The following is a 23,271-nucleotide window of genomic DNA, read 5'->3' on the forward strand; positions in this document are numbered from 1 at the left end:
TGAATCATATATTAGAAAGGTCTTTCCACTGAATTCAAGATGGAAAAGCATGAATAAAATACTGCAAAAGCATTTGTGTTTGACAGGTAGATGTACTATAGACTTGCTATACAAATTTAAAAATATAATGAATCAGAAACCTTGATAAAGATAAGTTGCAACAGGAAAAACTATGAGTAATGCTGCATTGTGATTTAATAGGAGTAGAGTTTAACTACCAAATCACATACTCCATTCCAACAAACTCTGATGGCTTTCTATCATCTACCTAACAAATATCTAAGTATATCTCTCTCTACATCTGACACTAACAATAATTTTATCTTCTGCTCCTTCACTGAGTATATGCTTGCTACTATCTTCAGTAGGTAAACTGCTCTCTGTTCTGAACATTTTGTGTCATGCATATTTGCAGTAGATTAAATTCTAAAATTATCTGAATAAAAAATACTAGAAGCAAAAGAGTATATTAACATTAAGGTATAGGTAGGAAATTTTAGTAGCTTTAAAGCACTAATAATATGAAAGCAAAACTTATATAAAAGGGAAAGCAAACAACATGTGGGTAGCAATCTTGGTTGACTAACTTTGAACATTTATTTAAATTACCCTTGTTGTAGGCCAAAAAAGGAAAGAATGTGTGTATGTGTGTGTGTGTGTGTGTGTGTGTGTGTGTGTGTTTTACACTAAGGATAACTTTTCTGTCAAGGTTTCTATTGTATCAATTCTTAAAATACATAGTCTAAGACATATTCTTAAAATTCATGTCATGGGAATATAATAGAAAAAACTGCTTTGTAAGGAATTATTCTTTTATTTTTAGCAATAATAACTGAACATATGGTTTCAGATGAGGATATAACTTATTAATAAACTACCAAGGAATTGTTATAAAGAGTTAATTGTACTTTGGAGTTCTTTGTTCTTTTGAAAAATGCCTATTGAAAGATGCATGAATCACAAGAAATACAATTGGATATATGATTGTTATGTGATTTGATATTTTCTTAAAGTAAATATTTGCCTAATTTTTGTCTTCTAATTTTTTGCATAAATTTCATACTATTTCAAAGTATATTATATTGGCTCTCATGACTTTACTGAAGTATATGGATAATGCATTATTAGAGAAGTGAGGATGTAGTATCCACTTTTAAGTTTGAACATTATTATTAGTTTTGAATTTCATATATATTTAAATTATAGGCAAAATAGGAAATATGACCCATGGCAAATTTTAATTTAATTAAAGAAAATAGAAAACTTTTTACTTTATATCAGTAGTGATAATCCTTATTTCTAATTTTCTGGGTTTTTTTTCCATTAATAGTTGTGAAAATGCATCATCAATAATTACGGACAATGGGACTGGGATTGTGGCTCAGTGGTAGAGTGCTTGCCTACATGTGTGAGGCCCTGGGTTCAATCTTCAGCACCACTTAAAATATAAATAAATAAAGTAAAAGTACTGTGTCCTAAAATTTTTAAAAATAAAATAATTATGAACAAAGCAAAGCATTAGAAAATAATGGAAACTCTTAGAATTAAAAAAAAATATATAATATCATAGATTCAGATAAGGGAAAAATAGGTCTCTGGATAAAATGGTGGGACAAACCGACAAATAAAATATAGGAACAGGAAGAATTAAGAAGAAAAACATAGCCAGGCATGGTGGCGCACATCTGTAATCCCAGGGGTAAAGAGGCTGAGGCAGGAGGATTGCGAGTTCAAAGCCAGTCTCAGCAATAGCAAGGTGCTAAGCAACTCAGTGAGACTGTCTCTAAATAAAATATAAAATACGGCTGGGGATGTGGCTCAGTGACTGAGTGTTCCTGAGTTCAATTCCAGTACCAAAAAAAGAAGAAAAAGATGGCTTGAAAGCCAAGTGATAGGTAGCATAGATTTGAAAGTACTACTGAAATGATACTAGTGGTAGAGAAGAGATGATTCAATTTAGTTTAAATTACCCTTGTTTAGATAATATGAACTATGGGGTCAGACTAAGCAAAATGAAAGCTAGGAGAACTCTACAATACATACGACATTAAACAAGAAACTGTCCTAAATGACTCTGAACATGATTTCCTGTCCTCCCTTGCAGGGTACAGCAACATTCATGAAGCAGGAGATGGTAACTTATTGGTAATTTATCTAGACAATAAAACATCTTTCACACTCGGACTTTAAATAATCTTTCAGGTGAAAGCATGAAATAGTACCAAGGAACATGGCTTAATCTTTTCTTTCAGTAAGAAGAAAAGTAAATGTTTCATTGAAGGCTGTGATTCTATCCACTACACCATTTTCTCTCCCTTAGAGTTAGCAGAGAAATAATCTCTCCTTCCTGTCTTTGGTTTTACTGAGGAATATTAAAATGTAAGATATTTCAGCTGTACACCTGTGAAACAAGCAAAAAATTATAAGAACATCATTGCTGGTAAATAAATAAACCATTTTCTTCTTGTTCTCAATTGGGAGCTCCTTTGGGCACTGGGTGCATGTGACCATTCAGTATGAGTAAGCTGAAGTTCATCCATATGGTTCAATGTGTGTTTTAAAGAAAGGGTTTGTTAGACGTTCCATCAGTCTTTCAAGCTCTCAGGTCTCCTACTGGGTCTCTGTGAGGCTATTCTAAATTCATTAGTCCCACATTTTCCCTCAAATTTAGATGCTCTGAAACAAGCTAGTAGACACAAAGTTTATGAGAAAAATTAGAAAATATGAACAGCCTAAATATTTTGAATTCCATTCAATGTCTAAGCACAACTGGAGATACATGTGGTTGAATCTGTTAGATTATCATCAACATTCCTTCTTTTCTTCTAGTGGAACATCAATTAGGCCACATTCCTGTCCTCCACACACAGCAGGGTAGAACTACAAGCCATTGAGCCACAGTCAATAGAATGTAAGCAGAAGTGATGTATGTCACTTTTAAAACTGACCCATAAAACCTCTCATATGATTTTGTGTGCCTGCTATCCCCAGCTTACTGAGAGTATGACATCATGCCAGAGGCATTTTGGAAGTCACAATATTTCCAGTGTCTAGAGCAGATCTTTCTCCCTTATTCTCTTCTGTGGCACCGTGCTGACATGAAATAAAGCTCTGTTAGACTGTGACATTACTTTTGGTGTATATTTGTTAAATTAATTTAGCTTCTCTAATGTAAAATAATTTATTAATCTCAGTCATGTACCTTTTTCCATATTTTTATTGGTGAATTATGATTGTACATAATGGTGAGATTTGTTGTTATAAATTCATGGATACATGCAATATAACAATATCATTCCCTGCTAGTTCCCTTTCTCTCCCTTCCTCCCTTTCCCTGGTCCCTTTCTTCTATTCTACTGATCTCCCTTTGATTTTCATGAGACTCCCCATACAAACCTTTCTTTTCCTTTTCCTCTGTAGCTTCCACATATGAGAGAAAATACACAACCTTTGACTTCCTGAATTTGGCTTACTTTACTTAACATAATGTTCTCATGTTCCATCCATCTTCCTGCAAATGACAATTTCATTCTTTATGACTGAATAAAACTCGATTGTGTATGTATACCACATTTTCTTCATCCAGTCATCCACTGATGGACATAGTTTGGCTATTGTGAATTATGCTTCTATAAACAAGGGTATGCATGTGTCATTCTAATATGCTGGCTTTAGGATAAAATGCCAGGGAGTGGTACACAGGGTCACATGGTAGTTCCTATTCCTGGTCTTTAGAAGAAACGCCATACTGATTTCCATTGTGTTTGTATTAATTTTCAGCTTCATAGCTTTTCCTAATCTTAATATATTTTCATAAAAATACTAGAGTAACTTTTCATTATGTGATTTTTTATAAAGGCATGATTGTTAAATCATGTAATATTTGCTGGCTTTTCAATGGATATTGAATGTTTAGGACTTTTTTTTTTTTTACAAGCACATTTTTCTTTGGAGAAGGAAAACAAATTCTACTAGAGAGGTGCTTAAAAATGAAAATATATGTCATGTTCCTTTAATTATATAACAGTATGTGTGTGTGCATGTGTGTGTGTGTGTGTGTGTGTGTGTGTGTGTATAACTAAAATCTATGTACTATAGTGACACTGTGTTTTAAAGAAGCTGGAAACTTTGTTTGTAATGTTGTATACAGAAAGTTAATGCTTCCATTCATTATCTGAGGAATGTTCATTAAAAGAGGAATATAATTTCCTTCGGTCTAGGTTAACTTCTTCATGCATAACCAATAAGCTGGTACGAGTTCTGATTTTTATGATTGGATCTTACTGAAAGTGAACAATGTTAAAAAGCCACTAATTAAAAAGGCAACTGATATTAGTAACGGAAAGAAATATTTGAAAAAGGGCATAAAAAGATGACAGGGAGTTCAACAGCCTAGACTTTGGAAATCCACTAGGCTTTCAGTTCTTTCATTTAAATGACTAAGGTAGATGAAGTACAATACAAATAATATACATAACCTCAAAGAGGTTAAAGCAGTAGAATTAAAGGAAAGAAAAGAGAAAAAGGGGTGATAAAGTTGCTTATCTTTCTCACATATTATTAAAATGAACTAATGCATAGTGAGCATTCTTAGGATAGACATTCTTATATAAAATGAATTTTCTGAGTTCTTAAAGAGAAAAAAGACAATTAACTACTGTAAATACCAAATCAATTATTTTAATATTGTTAAATATTATTTTAATATTATATTGTTATTTTAATATTGCTAAATATTATTTTAATATTTCATTTTAACATTAATATTGTTAGTAATAATAATCTTTTTCCCCTTGATAACATTTAAGCAAGCCTAAGTCAAGCTGTACCAAAATAGGATGGAATTCTACATTGTAGAAATTATTTTAAGACACCTTAGAATTTCCAAAGTCTTTCTATTTATTCCAACAGTTCTGTTAGACCTGAAAGAGGAGAAATTGTTTCCTTTCCCACCATTTTTACCTAAGCAGCCTATTTCCTATATTTTACTGGTAAAAATTTAAAATCAATGAAAGGGATTTAGCAATTTGATTAAAATTTTTCTTTTTGTGTTTTGTTTGTATTGGAATCTCTTTCATAATAAGCACATCATTATTATAGGTCTTTGGCTTCCTTGTGTGGATTCTTAAAGATGTTCAGGAAGTTAGCAAACACTAGTTGTGTTTTTAAAGACAAAATTTCAAAAAGTTTTAGATCTTAATGAAATCTTGAAGGAACTAAAATAGTATAATATTTATTACCATAATGAACAAGAAAAACTGCTTAGGGGCTGGGTTAGTGGCTCAGGGATGGAGTGCTTGCCTAATGCATTTGAGGCACTGGGTTCGATTCCCAGAACCATGTCAAAAATAAAACAAAACAAAACAAAACAAAACCTAAATGAACAAAATAAAGGTATTGTGTTCATTTACAATTTTTAAAAACACACACAAAAAGAAAAAAGAAAAAGAAAAACTGCCTAGAAGATCACGTTATGCTTGGGCTACCAAAAGAAAATAGTAAACAATGACAACACCACCAACAACCCACAGTGAGGACTCTGGTATGCTTGGTTATCAAAATAACAGTAGAATCTGAGAAATGGAAACATGAATTTTCCAATCTTTCTTTTCTCCCTCTTACCACTTTATTCTCCTGCATCATTAGACATATGTACGTTAATAATATAAAAAGAACATGCAGTTGATTCTACTTCCATATATAGTTACATGATTAGAACAAATGAGACTATCCCACCTCCCAAAAAACTGAGTTTATTTTAAGGGAATTTAGCAAAAAAGGGGGAAAAATCAAGTCCTGTCAGAAAGACAAGCAATGAGTAAGGACAGACCATCTGTCACTGGCAGGAACTTTAGAACTTCTGAATCTTAAGAAAAGCCTGACAATTTATCACCATGTCTTCTATCATTCGTTTTTCAAATCTTTAGATGTGCTAAATATAAGACAATCCGGAGCAAAGAAATCAACCCTAGTGCCAGAGCATGTATCTCACTGGTAATAAATGTGGAACAGTTCCTACAAGTGCAGAGGACAATTTAATTGACTAAACAATAACTGCAACATGCTGTTTTTCACTCAACCTTGTGGCTCAACTAAATTAAGCTTGTTCCCTTTGCAGGACGTACTAAGTATTACACGTTTATGCAAAGGTTTCTGGTGCTCTGTGCACCTGCAGCAGCAAAGATATCAGGTGTTTGCTTCCCTGTTCCTACCTATTCCAAATTGTCAGGTGCAAGCCAGCGAGTGGCAGGCCTAGGGAGAAGACACCAGCAGCTCTTCTGGAACAAGTGGCCAGAGAAATATTAAAGAGCTACTCTCTTCCTGGCTCCTCATCTATAGCAATACTGTAGCTTATATCAGCCTTTCTAAAACTGTATTCTGTGGAACACTACCATATATTCTATAACCAAATTGATTTGAAATACTAGGTTAAACAAAGTTAAGCAGATGTCCTGACTGCATCAACTCCCGAAAGTGTACAATGTTAACAACAATGTAGAAACACAATTAACCAAAATGTCATAATAGGTAATATTATTTTACATAATAATATTGTAGAATATACAGCTACAGATTTATAAGCATGATCTTTATAGTCAGTCATTGTCTCCATTTTTGTTAGTGTGGTTCAGAGCAAATTATCAACCCTCTAAGCCTCAGTTTCTTCATTTGTCAGTAGGAATAAGGTTAGTGGCCACATAATCATATTGAGAGTTAAATGAGACAAAGACACATGGTAAACACTCAACAAATATGAACTCTTTGTATTTTTATCTTATGTAATGCATAGATCTCTGGGAGAAGATAATTGGAAGGTATCAATTCCAGATGGATATGACCACAGAAACCATTTTTCCCATTGCAAATCTCATGGAATTAGTACATTTTAGAAAGTGTAAACTAGGATCAATGTTACTTTACCCACACATTTCTAAAAGTTCTAAAATTTTATTCAAACATTATAAGAGACTTTGTAATTTTAGAATTATGGTACCACAATAATCTAACAGATAGTAGGAGAGAAAAATATTTCCACAAAACAAAAACTAAAGATGAATTACCATCTTTTATGTAAGACCCCCACGTGTAATAGTTCTGACCAAATGGTGGAACTTGTTTTCTTTTTCCATTTAAATTTTTTTTTCTATTTTACTAGTTAAACAAATAAGACAAAACCCAAACCAAGCCACTATGTTCTCTCTGATAAAGTATAGAAAGGGGTTATGTAATACATAGCATTTATTGTATTGAATCAGTTTTGGCAAGGGATTCATGAATTTACACCACAAACTACATCCATTTGTCTGAGAAATCTGTGCTAACACAGAGACTGCTTTAAAAACAACAATATACAATGCAAATAAATATTATAAATATGAAATCAGTAACAATATAACCTGAGTTTCACTTTCATCAATTGTTTTCTCTACAATGTTTTTCTGTTGTTGTCTTTGTTATTTTTCTTCTCACTGGAAGAACTGAAGTTACAGTATAGGGAGACACTGGAGTATTATTTGCATAGATTCCATTTTTAAATCTCAAGTATATCCAGCAGATGGCATCAGTAATCCCTCATGCTGATACTGGGCAGCAGGGGGATATTCTAAACCCACAGTCTTGTTTGCATTTCCCCTTGAGCTCAGCATGGATCCCCAACTCTCTTCTGTTCTTATTCAAGCAGCCACTATCTGCCATCCCACTCTGTGCCTTTTGCTTTAGAATCTCTGCTCTGATCTTCCAGCTGGAAGACCACGAATACACTTCCATCCAAATCCTCTTGCTATTGCTGCCAAAGTTATTTCATAAACGGATATGCTAGATTTATTGTTACTGCTGTGCAGTTGGGTCTTCCCACACCCCCTGGGAGATGGAAATATGCCACTACTGAGATTTGGCCAACACTATGCTACCAGCTATGTTTCTTAATGTGTAAAAATGGGCACTAATGTAAGAAGATAGAGATTCTGTCTGTCATATGGCATGGACTCCTGTATCCTGTATTAAACAATGATTAAAAGTAAATTCATAATTTCAATACTTTGATGAGAATAGAAATGAAGATTTGACAATTGTTGTTAGAGCAAGGGACTTCTGTGCTATTACTTTTAATTCTTTGTGAGGTTTTGCTGGCATTGGTGTTTTTTTTTTTTTATTTGTTTGTGCTTTTGCGTTTTTAGATGTTTGCTGTGGTGATGAAAGGTGCATTATGCCAATACAATTTTGAAAAGTTTTGTTTGTTGAAGGACAATTCATCCTTTGCCTGCTTTGCCATATTCAACATTGACTTTTGGTACTACTAAGAAAAGTTATTAAAATGTTTATTTTATTTTATTTATTTTTAAATAGCTAAATGACTCTTGGTAAAATAAAGTAATTCTTAAGTATGACTGGCAAAAAATAAATAAAGAAAGAAAGAAAGAAAGAAAGAAAGAAAGAAAGAAAGAAAGAAAGAAAGAAAAAAAAAAAAAGAAAATGAGTCCTTAGTTGGATTTTGATTAGGGCTTAAAATGAAGATTTGAGGGCACATTGGCATTGCTGGGATTTATTAACTAAAGCTTTCTTGCTATCTTGAAGCAAATAAAGAAAAAAAAAAGTGGCTCTTAAAGAGAAGTCTATTGATTACATATAAATGCAACATATGGCCCTTCACGGCTGAGAACTTTCCATGGTTTTTGCTTTGCTCCTTTTGATTTCTTCTCTATCCCATCCTTGACAAGTGTTTCTCCTAACTCAAAGACTGAATCAAAGGTCAAATTCTTTTTTGCCCTACTTCCATAATCCCAGAGTGTTGTTCCCACCCTAGGTTTTATTCCAGCATTAATTAAACTAAGCCTAGTTATGTAAGTACCTAAGAGCATCATTGCATTTTATATCTCCTTTATTCCCTCTAGCTCAGTTGTATTGTTTTGCTGCTGGTTCTTCACTGTAGTCTAGGCTTTGCCTCCTGGATTGCTTTCACATCAGCAGTCCACATGTATAGGTCTCTGTATAACTGTCACTTAATAGAACATGACTCCCATGATCACCCATTCCTGTCCTCCACATGTCTATCACTTAATCTTTACACAACTTACGCCTTCCCACATGCACACAGTCTGAACATATACACTTACTGTGTCTTTCTAGGCTAAGCTTAATAATAGTAAGGACTTCATTCGGCCTCTGGTCTAGTCCCTTAAAATGATGAGTAACATATAAGATAAGGTTTGAGTAAAACTACCGCCAGGGGCATGGCAGCTTTTTATTAGATGCTTTTTATTGACAAAAGACAACTATGGGGCCCTAACATGTTTCCTTTCACATCTGTTGATATCCCTACTTCCTCTAGTATTAAAACCATTTGATAAACTGATATGAAAAGGAAGTCATTAGATAAAATTTAATTTCAAAAAATTAAATAATCAGAAAATAAGTAAGTTCACATTTTCTCAAGTGTGGATTTCTTGATTATTTTTATGGTAATAAACTATAGAAGCATTAAATTCAAAATCTCTAAAGTCAAATACATCAAGACTTGAAGCCTAGGTAGGTACTAGGAAAAGAACATGGAATTTGAGTAAAAGGGTTTGAGTTCAAACCCTAGGCAACTAGGTATGTCACTTACTCAGTCTGTCTCCTGGTAATCTGAATGGCACATTCTTCATAGGTGGAGAGTGAGGACTAAATGGCTGTTTCTAAAGTATTTGGGACATAATGAGTGATGAGAAAATCACTTGTGTCTCTGCAGTGTTTTAGATAACATTCATAAGTGGCCATGGACACATTTATTCTATTCAGTAAATGTTTATTAAGTGCTATTCATAATATATCAATGATGAAAATAATACAATGTTTATTATTTACTATGTGCCAGGCACTTAGTAATTATATAATATATATGTATGTGTGTATTCATTCTCACAGATATATATATATATATATATAAAATATACATTGTATGGGTGCTCTGATAAAATTATATGTATGTGTGTGTGTGTGTGTGTGTGTGTGTGTGTGTGTATATTGAATTGATCAGTATATCAAATTGCTCCTACATGTAAGTGTGTGTGTATTTGGGTGTGTGGGGGTATATCTGATGATTAACCAGAGAAAGAGTTATTATCTATTTTTGTTCTTTTCATCACAACAAAACTTTTCATTGTCACCACGGAGGAAGGCTCAATGCTTCTAGAGGAGAAATTGGACACTGATTCTTAGGTATCATGCCAATAAGGCAATTAAGCATCTAGATTCTGCAGTTAGGCAGTTAATTGGTTTATTACTGTTATACTCATCAAAGTCCTTGTGTAGCTTAGTTGTACCCTTGTTATAAATGATTCATCATTGATGAAGCTACAATGGAAGTTGATTATTACTTTTTAAAAGATATGCATCATTCAATATTTCTGTTATCTTTAGACTTTTCCAATATTACACAGGGACCTTGCTTTCTAGAATTTCCAGAGTAGTATTAAAGGTTAGTGATTTTAGAATCAAAGGACTTCACAGGGAAAAACAGTATTCCAAAGTTCTTACGGTTTTGATATATCAAGTATCCAAAGGAAAAAAATAGAGAAATGCAAAATGTGAACTTTCCATGGGCATCTTCCTAAATAAATGGTGTCATTTGCACAGTATTTAAGCTCATTGGAAGCATGACCCTTGAGCCTTTTACTGAATCAAAAGACAAACTTCGAACTTTTGGGAATTTCTAAATTTCTTCAATTGTTTGATCTATAAAAAAGAAACCTAGTGGCCTACTGTAAAAAATACTCTTAATGGTATTGGATTTGACAGCAATGGATACTTTCCAGAGTTCCAAGCAACTGACTCTCTGTCTGAGCTATTTCACTATGGTGAAATATAAACTACCTTTTCTTACCATTGACAAATCACCTTATGGTGTTAGAACTGTGTTTAGTAACAAAATGTCAGTTGAAACTGAGGCACCAACTGCTAACTGCTCAAACAAAATGTCATTTGCAGAACAGAATTATAGTGTTTTACAAAAGTAACTCATGCTATGATCAGGCATATTAAAAAAAAATCTTTATACATTTTACTGACCATAAACCTCTCAGTTAATTCCTTTTCTGAGTTATTAAAAAATTTTTCATGTATGTTTATCTGTCTGTCAATATTTATGATGACATGCTTTCTATAAAATGACTAGTTAGCCTGAATGCCATTTATACATCTTAGAATTCACTGTTTCATTGTTTTTGCAAATGGAACACACACAACTGTGTTTTTGACATCATTGAAAAATTCTGACTTACAGGCTGGGGATATAGTTCAGATGGTAGAGTGTTTGTCTCACATGCTCAAGGCCCTGGGTTCAATCCCCAGCATAACCAAAAAAAAAAAAAAAAAAATTATGACTTACAACCTCTACTGGATGCCTAATGTTGACCATCAATTTCTTTTTTTTTTTTCCTATGTACAGTTTTGCTCTTCCCCCAATTTCCAAGGCAGAGACATTCAACCTGCAACCAGTTCCACTAGTGCATCTTCTAATAGCATCACGAGCAACTTTGTTTCCTATATAAACATAACATGGGTTAAGTTCTGTTGAAGAAGAAATGGTTTCAAGTCCTCACATTTCTTCCCCTCCAAAGCCAAAAGCAAAGCAAAGCTGTTTTCATTTAAAGGACAAGAGCTAACCTTATTGAACGTGTATCACATACCAAGAACAGTGGTTAAACTCTTTGGTGCCTTTTATTATTTAGGTCTCATAGCAACCCTTTGAGGTAGTTGCTATTATTTTCTCTGTATTGCAAATGAATACACATTCCCTATCTTTATTCCTCCCATCCTCATCATAGTTAAGCAGACCCTTTTTTATCTGACAAAGGGGCTGATCTTTTTGCATCAAGCCCTGGTTCCCTTTCTTCCTTCTTCTATAGAGAACCCAAATCATGGGTTACCTACGCACTCCTTACATATTTACTGATTCTGGGATGTAGGATTCCTTCTCCCTAATACACAACCTTTCAGTAAACTTGCCCTTACAAACAGTCTTCTCAAATATTCCTTTCTCTTTTTCCCCACACCCCATTCACATCTCTCTCTTTTTGGCATCTATCTACAACCTCTGGCCCCTCTTCATTTGGCCAGCCTCTGAGTGTCTTTCAGGACTCCTCTGAGGCATTATCATTATCACCTATAAGAAGTTGTCCATGATTATAACATGCTGTGTTATAAATGGGGGTAGGTACCACCACCAGTAAATGCATATAATAATATTTTTACCTTTTTATTTTTCTACATTCTCCAACACACTAAAAGCATTCTAAGACAGGGATTATGGTCTACCAATTTTTAAATTCCAAAAAAACTAACTCAATTGTCTCAGACATCAAGTATTTGTTTGCTGGATGAAAGCAATCATGTTACAAGGTCATGGTGTACAAACCCCCTTAGCCCATGTTAACTGCCTTGCATCTGCAGATGAAAACATGTTTCCGCATATTGGCATATCCAAATTCAAGAGCGTCTGTCTTTTGTTTTCTTTCCCTGAGGGCTTTCTCCAGCTTGTTTGGTCAGATAAAAATATAGGCCAGAAGTGAAAGGATGTTAGAATTGCTGGAGGCTAACTCTCAACCAATGGAGATGGAAGGAAATGACTAAATGCCTATTTCCCTATCTTCTAGGGCATTGATCTGGAGTGGATAAGATTTACATACATCCAGAAATAAATTCCTTAAATGATAAAGTGCTTCCTTGTTTTTTCATGAAAATCCTCCAGAATCCATTCAAGGGCCACTGGAAACTGACTTTTCAAGAATGAACATGCACAGAAGAGGCTGCTTTCTCTAGTCACTGACCTTTAAACATATGGAGCTCCAAATCTCCTGCACAGAACATGATTTAATTAACAAAATCCATAAGTTGTGTTAAGTACCTGCAATGTACTAAACCCAGTGCTAGCTACCATGTTGCTCCAATAAGCAAGGCAGACATGGTCCCTGTACTAAGTGAGTTTTGAGTCTGGCTCCACTGGATGCTTATCGGAAAAATGTAAAGCATACTAACAACTGCCAGTGTATGTGCAACCATCCAACTGAAAAAACAAAGAACATGTACCTCAAAAGCCTTGTTCAGGAGGAATACCGTTTTTAAATCCATTGTTCAAAAATAACTTATCTGAAGTAAACTTCTTGGAATACACTGAAATGTCTCAACACAAGTCATAGCTTTGTACAAATTATTTTGATCACACATACTTTCCATTTGGGATGATTGTTTTAGTCAGCTTTTTCAGTGTTGTGAGTAAAAGACCCAACCAAAACAATTGCAGGGGAGAAAAAAATTATTTGAAGGCTCACATTTTCAGAGGTCTTAGTCCATACAAGGCCGGCTCCATTCCTCGGTGCTCGAAGTGAGGCAGAACATTGTGGAAGAAGAGTGTGGCAGAGGGAAGCAGCTCACACGGTAATCGGAAAGCAGGGAGAGAGAAAAGCTCTGCTCTCCATATACAAAATATATACCCATAGCCACGCCCCCAATGAACCACTTCCTCTAGCCACACCCCACCTGTCTCCAGTCACAACTCAGTTAATACCATCTGGGAATTAATCCACTGATTAGGTTAAGGCTGCAACCCAATCATTTTTCCTTCAAACTTACTTGCATTGTTTCACATGTGAGTTTTTGGGGGACACCTCATATCCAAATCATAACAGTGATGTAGTACTACTTATAAAAATTCAATTTTCAGAATTTGGAAATGAACATTCTTACTATCGAGTTTTTGTTGTTATTTTTTCATCACAAGTGATCAGGTTCATCTTCAGTACAGGGTACTAATTATATCTTGGAATATGTCATTGAATTTGCCTGTCCTCTATTTCTTAGATGCCATGCCAAGTTCAAAAGTAGGAATCAATCCTGCAAAGCTATTAGCTAAATAATGTTTTATAGCTTGTTTTCATTAACTCTAGGCAGAAAAAGAAAAGAAAAATATATTCTGAAAATTACTGTATATATTTCTGCCTATTCATCAGCTTTGTCTTTGAGAATTACTCTTTATTAGGAATTAAAGAATGGGACAGAGGTGTGTTTCTGTCACCAGAGTTGACACAATATATGTTGTGTGGTACAATCATGATCCACAGTCAAAGGGTGGTCCGGAGACAGATACCAGGACATTCTTGGTCCATTTTAAAGAGTATATACTAATTTGAATCTCTCACGTGTTTCATAGTTTACTTTAGCAAACTTGTTCACAGCAAAATTTCATAGCACAATTATACGATTTACTCAGCCTTTCTTCAAAGATGACTTGATGACAGAAGCATTAGAAGATTGTCTTTAAGAGACTTTTGATAATACTTATTCTTGTGAGAATTAAGAATAAGGACATACTTGAAGTAGATATCATTCTATGATCTGATCATCACAATCTTTGAAATAATCTTGTGGGTTTTTTTTGTTTTTTGGTTTTTTGCTTTGCTTCTTTTTGTTTGTTTTGAAGACAATGCTCTAACACAGAATTTATTTTTTAAAAATGGGTTCCTTACTACAGATTAACTCATTTTGGCAAATGGTGGTTTAGTTTAGTATGTGAGCTTTTGTGGACACATTTCACTCTGACTAGCAGTATGATACAGTGTGAGGAGCTCCAAATAGTTTTCATATGAAAGGAAAATTTCCTTCTTATTACCTGCTCATCTATTGTTTTTTAGGTATAAAATTGAGAAAAATCAAGAAGACACACTGACTTGTATCATTTACTCTAAACAACTCACTGAAATGTTTATCATTCAAATTTCTCATTTAATATTTTTAAATTAATGTATTTATTAGAGAAGACCATCTTTTTACTCCAAAGATAGAGTTCTGACCCATAATAAGACTTTGTTTTCAATTCCTTAGGTTAGCTATGAAAATATTTTAAAAAGAAAATTTTCTGTTGTTGGTGCCTCGTTTTGTTAAAATGAAGTGGTAATATTAAGTTATATATCGAGTTTCTAAATAAATTACTATTCCTCTCTTCCAAAATCATAGTTAAGATGCTACTCCTAACAATAACAACACTACCTACTTAAACATTATCCAATAACCATTGAATCTTAAAACATAGACTCTAAAGGGCAGAATATTTATGCTATAGACGGATATTAGAAGGCATTAAAAAGAATGGTCATGAAGAAGTGGTTGGATTCACTCTGTGGATAAGGAAAAATTTATGGTTGGCATTTTTCAGAATACAATGGAGAGATAAACCTTTTTAAAAATTATTAGTATTAAATAAAATATTTAATATACTTAAAATGAACTTTGAATAAATGAAAAGCATAGATTGTTACTTTTATATAGATAGTTACATATTCCTTGACACAATGAACTAATATGCCAAGGCAGATTGGGCTTTAACAAAAAACATATTGGGATATAGATGAAAACTAGTCTAATCTGGATATGACAAAAAGAAATCTAAATAATGTTTTTGTAGTAATTTTTAATATAATTAAAAAAATAATATTCTAAAACAACCTTCGGTATTTAAGTGTTGGTGTTTATAGTAACTACTTTGTATAAATTGTATTTAAAGTCATTCAAAATTAAAATTAGCAAAGTGTGGTGGTGCACACCTGTAATCCTAGCAGCTTAGGAGTTGAAGGTAGAGGATTCCAAGTTAAAAGCCAGCCTCACAATTTAGCAAGGCCCTAAGCAACTTAGCAAGACCCTGTCTCAAAATTAAAAATAAAAAGGAATGAGGATATTACTCAGTGGTTAAGCACACCTGGGTTCAATCACCAGTACCAAAAAAAAAAAAAAAATTAAAAATTAAAATAACATATCATTTTTAAGTCATCACATGGGTTCAGTTATGAACAACAGATTAATGTTTCTACTTATGAAGGCCATAAGAAACATTTTGGAGATATGTGGGCTAAAAGGAACATAGTTTGCTATTGTAGTTCCAACTCTGGTGGGAAGAAGCAGGCAAGTAGCATTTCTTGCCAACTGATCCTCCACCATGGTTGGATTCTTTATAGGTCTTTTTTTATTTTTTTTTCATGGAATGATATGATCAAGCATTTTAAAGATTATCTTCAGTTTTGCTAGAGTTTTTTAGAAATATGTATTAATATCTCCATCAAAATATCTACTTTTTATCTAATTTTCTTAAATTTAATTTTGTATATATAGTAAAAAATATATAATTAACTTTATTTAAAATTTATCATAGTTGTAATTATACCAGATCATTCTTTTGCTTAAACCTACTGTTTTAAAAGAAAGGTATTGGCAGGGGTTGACACCTATAATCCCAGTGACTTGGGAGGCTGAAGCAGGACAATTACAAGTTCCAGGCTAGCCTCAGCAACTTAGCAATGCCCTAAACAACTTAGCAAGACCCTGTCTCAAAATGGAAAAAAAAAAAAAAAAAAAATAGAATAAAAGGGGACTGGGGATGCAACTCAGTGGTTAAGCACCCCTGAGTTCAATCTCCAATACCAAAAAATAAAATAAAATAAAGGTATCTATTAATCTAAAAAAATATATGAAATACCAAAAATTTCAATAAAAATTGCAATTAAAAATCAACAGAAAAAGAAAAAAATTATCAAATGAAGAAACAGCTTCAATGCTAGAAGTTTGTCATTTCGGTAAATGTTGAATTTCCTCTCCATACTCAGTTGTCGGAAGATCTATCTCATTAGCTTTAAATATGACTTTAAGAAAGTTCAACCTTTCAAATGGAAAAATGTTCTGGAGAACAAAGTAAAGAACATTTTTAAGGTTTAGAGTTTCATATAATTTGAAACCCAAAACACACCAAATATTTGCTATTTGAAATCCAAAATAAGATTGAACTTACCAGGTGGTTCATGAAAATGTCAAAGTTCATTCAATCTGCCAAATTTCTGAATGAAGTATGTAGCCAGAGATAAAGAATAAGATTTTCTTTGAGAGTTAAACCAAATCTTCCTGATTAAGTCAATGACTTTTTCAGTTTATGTAAATCAATAGTGGTTATTGAGATATAGTTTAATAAAAATGCAGATACCCATATTAAATTCTAAAAATATGAAGGTTATGAACAAACAGCCTATGTAAAGATACTAGTTTGTTTTTGTGTTGATAAAAACAAAATAGAAGTGTTAGTCTCTTCCCTTCCTGAAGACATTTTATATTAGGGAATAAATAATGAAAGCACAGAGTACTCTAAACTATGCTAGTTAAAAATATAATCCAAAAAAGATGTAAAGTCAATTTGAACAAATTTGAACTCCAGTAGTCCTAAGTACCCTCATCCAAAGAGGGAAACAGAAATGAGCAACAACAAGGCTTCTGTCATTATGAGTTCAAAAAGACATAACAATGTGAGAAAGCAAAAACATTGGCCTTTCTATTCCATTATTCATTTCAAAAGCTACTGCTTTTCAATTGCCCAAAATGGGAATAGTTGCAAGTTTTACATACTGGAAATAAGTAGTGGTATTTGAAAATTCCATGTTTGAAATATTATTCTAACATGATGGTAATGTTAGCTCTTTTCTATTTTTTTTTAATAACTAAATCTTAGGGAAAAACATTATTGGGAATCATTGGCTAGTTTGTTGAAGTAGTAGACACAAAATAAGGTGATTCTGTGAAGGTTCACAGTGAACAAATAAGGCCTCCCTGGAACTAGGAAAACATGTTTGCATGGCATGATCACTCTAATGGTTTGAATGGTTTTGTCCTTCCAAAATCCATAACCTCCAAACTGATGGTATCTGAAGGTGGAGGTTTTGGGAGGTGATGAGGTCAGTAGGGCAGAGCCCGGACAGGGAATAGTGTCCTAGTGAATGATGCATGATGAAGTGTATCCTCTCTTGCCCTTCTACAATGTGAGAACACATAGGAGGCACCATCTTTGAAGCAGAGAGACAGGCTCTTACCAGCCACATGTTCTATGGAGTTCTGACCTTGAACTTCTCAACTTCCAGAATTGTGAGCAATGAAGTTCAATTGTTTATAGATTACTTTGTCTATGCTATATTTGTTATAGCAGTACAAATGGGCAGTCATGTTAATGATAATACTGAATATGAATTTAGTTATAAATGTTTTAAAACTGTACTAATAGGGGGAGGGTAACTTGTATGAGAAATGATTATGTAAGCTACATTTACATTGTCCATGTTAGTGTAGTAAAAGATATCAATGGGAAAAACAGTATGATAATATTATTTTAAAATATTTGAAAAATATGAAGCAGCTAAAACAAAACAAAAATTGAGGACTGCTTCTGTAGAGCGAGAAGAAAGTATAGACAAGAGTAGAGAAACAATTACTGTTATTTATGTTAGTTCTTTGAATATTCATTTTTTACCATGTATAAACTTTATCTTTAAAAATTGAGTATATATTCTTTTAACTACACTATTATCAAAAGGAGCTGTTTTTTTTTTTAAGGAAAATGAAACAAAATATTTTCTAAATAATTTTTGTTAGAATATGTTTAAAAATCATGCTAAAGTGTAATTAATATCCATAGGTTTAAATCCTGTCCTTTTCAAAGTACTATGCTTCATGTTTATATTTGAATATTAAATATGCCTCTCATAGTATGAAAGTAAAGCAACATCAGCTTTCTCTGTTGCTGACCTTGTCTTGTGTCTGTAGATTAAAAAATCAATTTGAGTCTGCAGTCAATTAAAACTGCGATATCCTAGAGAGAATGTTTATTATTTTCTTGCTGATTTTATTATCTTCTTTGGGAACAATGACATTTCCCATGGTACATGGAAGATCTTTGGGGAACCACTGTTCTATCACAGGAGATCCTTTTGAAATTCACAGCAGCCAGATGACAAGAATAGTTCTTAACACAGAGAGGGCTTTAACAAGAGAGCAAAACAAAGGCACTTTTGAAGATTCTTCTTGAAATCTCCTTCCACTTCTATTTGGAGACTGTTCAAAATAAGTACAGAAATATACAAAAATTCACTTCAGTGAAAGAAGAGGCCAATTAAATTCATCTTCTTCAGACATGCTTTACTTACCGTAATTATCTCCAAATATTTCCTTAACACTAATCTCAACTAACCATTCTCAACCATTTTCAGAAAATAACTGTTCCAACCCTGTGGTTATTCAAGTTGAATAAACACTGGATCACTCAAGGAAGAAGCATAATTTTCTGGCACACTGCAGTCTCCACAGGTAAGTATCTGGGAAACTAGATATTCTTTAGAATTTGTTCAGCTCTAGGGACTTGAGAAATTTATGGCAGAGTACCTGTGAGGTTTTCTTTGAGAGATAATATGGCTACAATGGATGAATCCTGTTGGCTGCAAAGGAGCAGAACAAAACAATTCCTTGCATAAAGACAGAGAACGCCAATCTAAAATCAGAGCCAAAGGGAAGCAGGCACCTCACAACTTTGACCAAATAAAGAAGGACACGGATAACAAATGCACTACTTAAGTAAAGCTAAGTGGCCCTGTTCTCCACTCGTCTTTAATTGTGAAGATGTAGAATTTTAGGCATAGCCTGATCCAAGCAAAGTCATTTTACATCAGTTATTGGGTGCCTAAAATGTGTCCCCTACCAGAACCTGCCTTTCTCATTCCTGCCTAGCCATTTCTATTTAATAATGTTTCATTTAGGATGTGTTGTCTTGTCCCTATCAAAGCTATGACCCTTTGTCTTTTAATGAACATCTGTGCTGAACTTTTACTGAGCAGGCTTTACTTCCTCATTTACAGTGAATATTCTTTTCCTAAGCTAGCCTAGCAAATAGCATATATTCTTCATTTAGGTATTTATTGCCTACATCTAGAAATTGCTGCTTATGTTTTATATGAGAAGTAGTACAGCAGAAACTCTACTGTAAAAATCAGCTTTGATTTTTACGAATTCACCTCCATCCTTTGCTTATCTGATGAATTTGAACAAGTTCTCAGCATCTTCAAACTAATGTGTCATTTATAAATTGGGAATAATGCCAACTTCCCTAGTGGTTACATGGATTAATTAATATAGTTTATGTCTCCCTGTTCTATTCAGCGCCTGGTGTTAAGATAGTATGAGACAAATGTTTAGTCCTTTACTGCTGTTTTTGTTTTTTTTTTTTCCCTTTGAATTTCTGGCCAGATTATAAAATCCTGGAGACAGAATTGTCTTACATTGCCTTGTATCCTGTTCAATGTCTAGCCATAATTAAGTACCTTGTGGGCCCTAACTAAGTACTTGTTTGAATGAATGTATCAGCTGGGTGCCATGAGGAATCCCTAATAGCCTGCTAAGAGTTCTCTCAGCAGCCACAGGGACTCTCTACATGTATTAGAATGAATTTGCCACAAGTAAAACATCTATTGATTGCGGGGTCAGCGAGTCATCATTTTGCAATATTGAGGAAAACACGTTTATGACTTTAGAAGGGGGAAATAAAATCATTATTTTAACCTCATAATATATGCTTTGGTATTATATTCAATTTATAAATGTGACAGACACACATCAAAGGGAAAAATGCAACTGTCACTGAAGTACACATTCTGTGAAGTTAGATTCCTCTTTATCATTTTCCCCAAATGGGGCACCTTATTACTGTTTTCTTATTGGTAAATTGGAAATCTGTAAAAATTGAGATATCACATATCTATGCAGCTACATCTTGTACAATAACTTTCAGAAGCCCCTGGTTCCTTATAGAAAGTAACCAATTTACCTTATGTTCCTCATTTTGGCTTAATTCTGCTCAATTGATGAGTAAAAGAGCCTGTGAAATATCATTTTCCTAGGGCTATTGCAGGTCCCCCAACTTTACTGTGCATCAGATTCACCTGGACAGCATAGAAAACATTGCTGGGCTCTGTTGCCAGAGATTGATTCTGATTCAACAGGTTTCAGCTGGGGTCCCCAAGTATTTGCATTGCTTACCATTTCCCAGGGAATGTGGATTCAGAGAAAACAGAACCACTGTGCTGGAGAAAAAGGATAAGGACAGGTCTCTTCCCTAGCAGGGTTAAGTTTTAACAACAGTTTTCAAGTACTAAATTGTTCATTGGGACACTGATGTCTAGGTGTAGAAACTTGGAGCTTCTGATAATTCAAATACTTGACCATCCAGATTTGAGCAACTTGTGTTTTTAGAACATCTGTACTAGAGCAAACTTGCTTTCAGGCATATTTTAAAAACTGTTTTGACTTCTAATAATGAAACATTATCTTCAAGCTACTATCTCTACATAAATGGAATATAGAGAAAGTTCAATTTAATACTAATTAGGAGTTGGCTATACAACTATTTTTAATCACTCTCTTCTAATATGACCAGTTACACATTTGAATTGATAATGCAGTCTATTTTAAGGATAACAGGGTATAGTTTGCTTAAGTAAGACTCTTTTCACACGTAAATATCACAGAGTTTTAAATTAGATATTTTTTTAAGTTCGTGGCATGTGTTACAGAGTCACAACATAATTTTTAGAAAAAAAAAACTGTTAAAATGATCTAAATTGTAAGTTCCATTAAAAAATAGATTTTGACAATTTAAAAGGAACTTAAATAAACCTGCATGAGATACTTTAAAGAATCCATCTTTAAAAAAAAATGCCACTATCAATTAGACTACATCTTAAACACTATAATTGTAATGTACACTTCAGAGTTAATTGAAAATATTTCAATGCCATTTGAATTCTAAAATGAGAGATCAAATAGAAAGCTTATTTTGCTGAAAAGTTTCTGTGATGCTTGTGGTGAAATTCATTAAATCCTTTTTTCTAAGTTTATTTCTTGACAGTCTCATGGACTATCACATTTTATATGTATTGGATATGATTATTTTCTTTCACAGAATTTTTGTCAAGATGAATAAGAATTTCTTAAAATACATTTTAAAATCTGGTTTTTTAGTTCACAAGATATTTGTTAAACATCTTTTAAATGTACAGGCATTATCCTAGGCACTGTGTATACAAACAAAAGTTCAGAAAAATACAAATTTTATGTTGAGTTTTCCATTGCTGTCCTAACATATTACCAGAAATTTAGGGGCTTAAATATACTATCTCACAGTTTGGTAAGTCACAAGTCTAACATGAGTATCACAGGGCAGGAATCAAGAAGTGGACAGGGCAATAGGACTGAGTCACTTGTGGGAAGTTCCAGGGAGAACCACTTTCCTTCATGTCCGGGTTGTTGGAAAATTCAGTTTCTTGTGTTTGTAGGACTGTGTGCACCACCCCCTTGCTGGCTATCTGTTGAAAACCACTCCCTGCTTCTACGACCTGACTGCATTCTGTGGTCAAGTCTGTGATATGCTATTATAGTGACAATAAACAGACAAAGAAAACAATTTCAAATAAGTTTCTCTCCTGCTTTGCATCATCTCTAACACTTTTTCTGTCTCATTTCTCTGATGTAGCCAGGAAGGGATCTCTGTTTTTAAGGCCTCATGTGATTAGATTGGTAGAAACAGCTTATGCAAGAGCATCTCCTGTCTTAATATTTGTATACTTAATCACATTTGCAAAGTCTGTTTTATCCTATAAGATAACATACAAGTTCAGACATTTTGGTGTGGAAGGGGGTGGTACACATTATTCACTTATAATACCTCGTAAAACTTACATTCTGTTAAGGAAGTGAGATGATAAAAAATTTTTCTAAAGTTTCAGGCTTAGTGGTGCTAGCCAGTAATCCTAGTGGCTCAGGAGGTTGAGGCAAGATGATCACAAGTTTAAAGCTAGCCTCAGCAAGCTAGCTTTAGCAAGACCCTGTCTCAAAATAAAAAACAAAAAGAGTCAGTGGTGTAGTTCAGTGGTTAAGCACTCCTGGGTTCAATTCCTGGTACCAAGTAAGTAAGTAAATAAATAAATATAAAAAGTAAAAAAGTTTCAAGTAATGACAAGGGAAGTTGAATTGTATAGATCTGGGGCAGGACACAGATGACAGTGGTTTTAACTGAAGGGAGGTAACAAAGGAACTTTTATCTAGACAGGGTTAAAGAAAACAATGAAAGATGACAAAGTACCTAGGGACAAGTGACAGTGGGAAGTTGTAACCATTCTTAGCCTAACAAGCAAATAAAGAGAAATAAATTACTGGAAGAAAGCAAGATCTGAAGCTATAGAAAGAAAGTACTACTGGAGAGGAGCTGTAGCCCTGGAGGAAAGCCACCAACTACTGACACACATTCAAAGGAAGCAAGAAGATAACAAATATCCTGATCTATCTCTTTTTCTGCCCTTTATCTCCTGCTGTGCTCCCAGTGGCCAATCCCAACCAAGTAGCCATGCAGCAATGAAACTTGTGTGAGACAGTCCATAAGGTCAGCCT

General features: G+C 33.8%; 1 protein-coding gene across 1 annotated transcript in view; it reads right to left on the reverse strand.

Moving 5' to 3' along the window:
* Grid2 (glutamate ionotropic receptor delta type subunit 2) overlaps nt 1-23,271 on the reverse strand; it is a 1,421,540-nt gene that overhangs the window by 560,521 nt on the left and 837,748 nt on the right. The gene's annotated exons all lie outside the window — the stretch shown is intronic.

This window comes from Sciurus carolinensis, chromosome 10 (genome assembly GCF_902686445.1).
Source record: "Sciurus carolinensis chromosome 10, mSciCar1.2, whole genome shotgun sequence".
NCBI classification, from domain to species: Eukaryota; Metazoa; Chordata; class Mammalia; order Rodentia; family Sciuridae; genus Sciurus; species Sciurus carolinensis.